The sequence below is a fragment of the Mustela nigripes genome, chromosome 18 (assembly GCF_022355385.1).
Source record: "Mustela nigripes isolate SB6536 chromosome 18, MUSNIG.SB6536, whole genome shotgun sequence".
Lineage (NCBI taxonomy): Eukaryota > Metazoa > Chordata > Mammalia > Carnivora > Mustelidae > Mustela > Mustela nigripes.
In genome coordinates, this window is record NC_081574.1 from 39,973,632 (window position 1) to 39,980,772 (window position 7,141).

A 7,141-nucleotide genomic window follows, 5' to 3' on the forward strand; every position below is an offset into this window, starting at 1 on the left:
TCAACACTGCCACAGGATGCAAACAGCAAGAGGCTCTTTATTGTAGCGCGGGCGCCTGCGGGTGGTCAGCAGCTCCTGCTAGCTGAGCACCCCAGGCTGGGGTGGTGCAGGATTTTTATAGACAGGTACAAACAAGTCCCAGATGGGACGGGGCCGATTGGCTGACAATTTGAACATTTGCAAAAAGGCATAGTTGGTGTTAGCGGATTGGCTTTGGAAGACCCCCTCGTGTGAAGAGAAAGGCGGGAAGGGGAAACAAAGAGGGGAAGTTTGACCTTATTACTCAGCAGAAAGACATCCTGTCTACGTGACTATGCAGCCCCCTGTCTACGTGATCTACGTGACCATGCAGCCCCCTTGCCTGCGTGACCATGCCTTGGCTATTAGGAGAAGGTATCTTGTTCAAACAGGAGACAAGTGTCATGCCCTAAAAGCCAAGCAGTTACAGAAAGGCAAAAGAGCAGTTACATTGAATTCAACCCTGGGGGAAGGGTCTTTTCCTTGCAAGGGGAGGAGGGGTACTCTTACACAACAAAAGAGCAGTTAATTAGTTAACAATGGGGTGGGGGTCTTTCAGGAGCACTCAGACCCATATCAGAGGACAAAGAGAAGGCAGAGGGAGCCACCAGAAGCAACCCATTGGAAAATAGTACCCCAATATGAAAGTGTCCTGGGCTTGGGGACCAGCATTAACTTGGAGTCTGGTTAAAAGTTCTCAAAAAGGGGAGCACCTGGGTGGCTCAGTGGGTTAAAGCCTCTGCCTTCTGCTCAGATCATGATCCCAGGGTTCTGGGATCAAGCCCCGCATTGGGCTCTCTGATCCATGGGGAGCCTGCTTCCTCCTCCCTCTCTGCCTGCTTCTCTGCCTACTTGTGATCTCTGTCTGTCAAATAAATAAATAAAATCTTTTAAAAAAAAGATTTTAAAAAGTTCTCAAAAAGAATATAGGATCTTAAGGGGAAGTTGTGGAATTGGGTGGCCACAAGCACGGACTTAAGCCCACGGTCCCATGGTGGTCACACTCAGCACCCATCCATGCATGAGAGAGCCTGGTGGGGGCTCCTGGCAATGGTCCCTGAGATCATGGCTTTCTGTTGTTTGCACCACCACTGGGGCCACACACCCCTGTCTGCACCTGAGAGTGCCCAGTGCAGGCTCTTGCCCAAGGTGCCTATACTTGCAGCCTTCCACAACCTGTGCGGACTGAACGAATGCACCTGGTATAGGTGTGGTCTCCAGAAAGCAGTCCCGGCAATGGCAGCCACCAGGATTGTCTTGCCCCAATGAATGTCACTCAGGGTTTTAGTGGCACAGGGTTACAGAGAAAAGTGGAGTCCATGGGTGACCATTGAGACTGTGACTGGGAATGCACACCATCTGAGGGAGGTTGCAGTGTTCAGTGGAGTTTGTAGAGGGGGAGTTTGTGTGTTCTGGACCATACAGAGAGGAGCAGACTGAGGTTTCTCTCTGAGGCAGGGCTCCAGGTGCAGACAGTTAACTTTGCGTTAACCCTCCAAAAAGCTGCAAAAACTACCAAAGAACAAAAACCTCCAGAGAACAAAAGCCTGAAAAACCGGTTTCTACAGAGCCAAACCCCTTAATAGGGGCCAGGGCAATGCAGTCCAAGCAAGATTAACTGAAAAACAATGTGGCAGGCCCCTTCCCCAGAGGCAAACCAAAAGAATAAGAGTACAATAACCACAAGAGCCCCATAAAACTGTAAAACCCCAACATCAGGGGAAAACAATATATTAATCTCCCGGTATTGCCCCCAAACCTATATATTTCATAGATACAACTTTTTTAAAAATTGTTCTCACAATAATTCTTCTTTTCTTTTTTTATCCTACTTCCCATTACAAATAGATGTTTAATACAACATATGACATAATAACTTTTTAACTTGAACTTTTTTTCATACATATACTTGTGTTTCTTTTTCTTTTTAATATATACAGATATAAGCTTCAAGGTAATCCTTTTTCCCTATTCAATACTGCTCCTATATATAAACCAGTATTAATTTCTCTGGAAAGTTGAGTCCTTTGACAGAGATAACAAGATATAAAAAGGAAGAACTGAAATAAACTTCCTCACCCACATGGAGCGTTTCTAACTACCTTCCCATCTTATTCTTCTGTTAGTGTTTCTGTGTATTTGTCTTTGTTTTTGTACTATATAAATCTTATTCTTTGGCTGGGCTTTTCTTTTCTTTTATTTTCCCTTTTTCTCTTCTTTTGCTTTTGTCAGTCTTTCTTTAAAAAAATATTTTATTTATTTATTTGACATAGAGAGAGATCACAAGTAAGCAGAGAGGCAGGAAAAAGTGGGAGAAGCAGGTCCCCACTGAGCAGAGAGCTCTATGCAGGCCTCTATCCCAGGACCCTGAGACTATGACCTGAGCTGAAGGCCAAGACTGAACCCACTGAGGCACCCAAGCGCCCATACTTTTGTCAGTCTTTTTATTGGTTCGTTTTTGTCTATGTACTTTATAAACCTTACCTGTCGGGCTCATTTTGGCTGTTTTTTTTTTCTTTTTTTTCTCTTTCTCAACGAGGATAGAAAGACCTCCAGACACTTAATTGTGAAATTCACAAGTCATATATCCAGAGATGTCTTAAGAGCAGCTAGGGAGAAGAGAATCCATATGTACAAATGGAGGGCCATCAAAATAACATCAGACTTAGGGGCGCCTGGTGGCTCAGTGAGTTAAGCCTCTGCCTTCAGCTCAGGTCATGATCTCAGGGTCCTGGGATTGAGTCTCTCATTGGGCTCTCTGCTTGGCAAGGAGCCTGCTTCTTCCTCTCTCTCTGCCTGCCTCTTGGCCTACTTGTGATCTTTTTCTGTCAAATAAATAAATAAATAATCTTATAAAAAAAAAAAAAGAATAACATCAGACCTCTACACAGAAAGCTGACAAGCCAGAAAGGGCTGGCAAGACATATTCAGGGCACCAAATGAGAAGAACATGCACTCAATAATATTTTATCCAGCAAGGGTAACATTCAGAATGGAGGGAGAGATAAAGAGCTTCCAAGACTGGCAAGGTTTAAAAGAGTATGTAACCACCAGGACTGCACAACAAGAAACATTAAGGTCGGGGGTTCTATAAAAGAAGAAAGAATCCAAGAGTGACATATAAAGGAAATTAAGAGAGACAATCTAGTGTAGAAACAAGGACTTCACAAGCAACATGATGTCAATAAAAACTTATCTTTCAATAATCACTCAACATGAATGGCTTAAATGTTCCCATAAACTGGCACAGGGTTGTAGATTGAATAAAATGATAGGATTCATCCATATGATGTCTACAAGAGACATATTTTGAACCTAAAGATGCATCCAGACTTAGAGTGAAGTGATGGAGAACCATCTTTCATACCAATGGGCCTCAAAAGAAAGCTGGGTAGTGATTCTCATACAAGATAAATTGGGGGGCGCCTGGGTGGCTCAGTGGGTTAAGCCACTGCCTTCAGCTCAGGTCATAATCTCAGGGTCCTGGGATCGAGTCCCGCATCAGGCTCTCTGCTCAGCAGGGAGCCTGCTTCCTTCTCTCTCTCTGCCTGCTTCTCAGTGTACTTGTAATTTCTCTCTGTCAAATAAATAAATAAAATCTTTAAAAAAAAAAGACAAATTGGATTTTAAGCTAAAGACTGTAGTGAGAGATACAGAAGGACGCTGCATCATTCTTAAAGGGTCTATCCACCAAGAAGATCTAACAATTTTAAATATTTATGCCCCCAACATGGTAGCAGCCAATTACATAAGCCAACTGTTAATCAAAATAAAGAGTCATATTGATATGAATGCATTAATTGTAGGGGATCTTAACAGGCCACTTTCAGCCTGGTCATAGACTGGTCATATAAGCAGAAAATCAAAAAAGAAACAAGAGCAGTGAATGATACACTTGACCACATGGACTTCCTAGATATATACAGAACATTCCACAGTAAAACAGCAGAATACTCATTCTTCTCAAGCGTGCATGTAACTTTCTCCAGAATAGATCACATACTGGGTCACAAATCAGGGCTCAACCAACACCAAAACATTGAGATTATTCCCTGCATATTCTTAGACTACAGTGCTTTGCAAGTGGAACTCAACCACAAGAAAAAGTTTGGAAGGAATTCAAACACTTGGAAGCTAAAGACCATAATGCTCAAGAATGTTTGGATCAACTAGGAAATCAAAGAAGAGCTTAAACAATTCATGGAAACCAATGAGAATGAAGACACTTTGGTCCCAAACCAATTGGATACAGCAAAGGAGGTCCTAAGAGGGAAATACATAGCTATCCTAGCATGATTCCAGGGTCCTGGGATCGAGTCCCACATCGGGCTCCTTGCTCAGCGGGGAGCCTGCTTCTCTCATCGCTGCCTCTGCCTGCCTCTCTGCCTGCTTGTGTGTACTCTCTCTCTATCTCTGGCAAATAAATAAAATCGTTTAAAAAAAATTTCGAAAAATCAAGAATACACCAACTCTCTTTATACTTTGAAGAACTGGAGAATCAACAACAAATTAAGTCAACCTTGTGCATAAGAAGGGAAATTATCAAGATTAGAGCAGAGATCAATGAGATAGAAACTAGAGATATTGTAGAACACATCAATGAAACTGGAAGCTGGTTCTTCAAAAGAATTTTAAGATCTATAAAACACTGGCCAAACTAACCCAAAAGAAAAGAGAGAGGACCCCAATTAATAAATGATGAACGAACGGGGAGGGATCATGACTAACACCAAAGAAATGGAAAAAGTCACCAGAAATTATCAACAGCTATACGCCAATACGTTAAGCAACCTGGAAGAAATGGATGCACTCTTGGAAACCTATAAACTTCCAAAACTGAATCAGGAAGAAACTGACAACATGATTAGACCAGTATCTAGTAATGAGATTGAAGCAGTGATCAAAAACCTCTCCCCTAAAAAAACAAGAGCCCAGGACCTGATGGATTCCCTGGGGAATTCTACCAAACTTTCAAAGAAGAAATAATACCTATCCTCCTGAAGCTGCTTCAAAACATTGATGCAGAAGGAAAATTTCCAGACTCTTTTTATAAAGCCAGAATTACCCTGGTCCCCAAACCAGGCAATGACCTCACCAAAAAGGAGAACTTCAGACCAATATCCCTGATGAATATGGATGCTAAGATTCTCAATATGATCTATCTAATATGATCCAACAGTATATTAAAAGGTTATCTACCATGACCAGGTGGGATTCATGCCTAGGTTGCAAGGGTGATTCAACATTCACAAATCAATCAATGTGATAGAACAAATCAATAAGAGAAGAGGGAAGAGCCACATGGTACTCTCAATTGATGCAGAAAAAGCATTTAACAAAATCCATTATTAGTTCATGATTAAAATGCCTTAAAGTATAGGGATAGAGGGAATATTCCTCAGCTTCATAAAATCTATCTATGAAAAAACCACAGCAAATATCATTCTCAAAGGGGAAAAGCTGACAGCTTTCCCATTGAGATCAAGAACATGACAAGAATGTTCACTCTCACCACTCTTGTTCAACAAAGTCCCAGCAACAACAATCAGACAACAAAGAGAAATAAAAGGTATCCAAACTGGCAATGAAGAAGTCAAACTCTCTCTCTTCACAGATGACATGATTCTTTATATGGAAAACCCAAAAGACTCCACCCCCAAACTACTAGAACTCATACAGCAATTCAGTAACGTGGTAGGATACAAAGTCAATGTACAGAAATCAGTGGCTTTCTTATACACTAACAATGAAAATACATAAAGGGAAGGGGTCAAGATGGTGGAGAAGTAGCAGGCTGAGACTACTTCAGCTAGCAGGAAATCAGCTAGATAGCTTATCTAAAGACTGCAAACACCTGCAAATCCATTGGCAGATTGAAGAGAAGAAGAACAGCAATTCTAGAAACAGAAAAACACATTCTGAAAGGTAGGACTGGCAGAGAAGTGAAACCGAAGCGAAGGGAGGAAGATAGACCCCGGGGGGAGGGGCCGGGTCCCGGCAAGCGGCGGAGCAACGGAACACAAAATCAGGACTTCTAAAAGTCTGTTCCACTGAGGGACATCGCTCCAGAGGCTAAACTGGGGTGAAGTGCACGCGGGGTCAGCGTGGCCTCAGGTCCCGCAGGGTCACAGAAGGTGTGGCAGAGCTTGTGGGTATTGGAATGGGGAAGCCAGCTACAGAGACAGAGCCAACAGTAAGCTCACAGCTTGGGGTTACCTTAAACTGGTTGCAGGCTCGGTGAGCTCGGAGCTTGGCGGAGGTCAGGCAGACGGGCGCTACTGGAATCTGTTCTCTGAGGGCGCACTGAGTAGTGGGGCCCCAGGCTCTCGGCTCCTCCAGGCGAGAGACCAGGAGGCCGCCATTTGTATTCCTATCCTCCGGAACTCTACGGAAAGCACTCAGGGAACAAAAGCTCCTGAAAGCAAACCCAAGCTGATTACTCAGCCCAGCCCCTGGTAAGGGCGGTGCAATTCCGCCTGGGGCAAAGACACTTGAGAATCACTACAACAGGCCCCTCCCCCAGAAGATCAACAAGAAATCCAGCCAAGAACAAGTTCACCTACCAAGGAGTGCAGTTTCAATACCAAGGAGAGCAGCAGAATTCAAGAGGAGGAGAAAGCAAAGCATGGAACTCATGGCTTTCTCCCTGTGATTTTTCAGTCTTTTTAATTTAATATTTTTTTCTCTTCTTCTGCTAATTTTTTTTTAGCTTTTACCCTTTTCTTTTTTAACGTTTAACTAGTTTATCTAATATATATATATATTTTCTTTTTTATACTTTTCTTTATTCATTTTCTTTTTTTAATTCTTTTCTTTTTCTTTCTTTCTAAACCTCTTTTTAAACCTCTTTTTATCCCCTTTCTCAAACCTCATGATTTGGGATCTCTTCTGATTGGGTTAAAGCATATTTTCCTGGGGTTGTTGCCATCCCTTTAGTATTTTACTTGCTCCTTCATATACTCTTATCTAGACAAAATGACAAAGCAGGAAAACACACCACAAAAAAAAAAAAAAAAAAAAAAAAAAAAAAAAAAAAAAAGAAAAAAAAAAAAAAAAAAAAAAAAAGAACAAGAGGCAGTACCAAAGGCTAGGGATCTAATCAATACAGACATTGGTAATATGT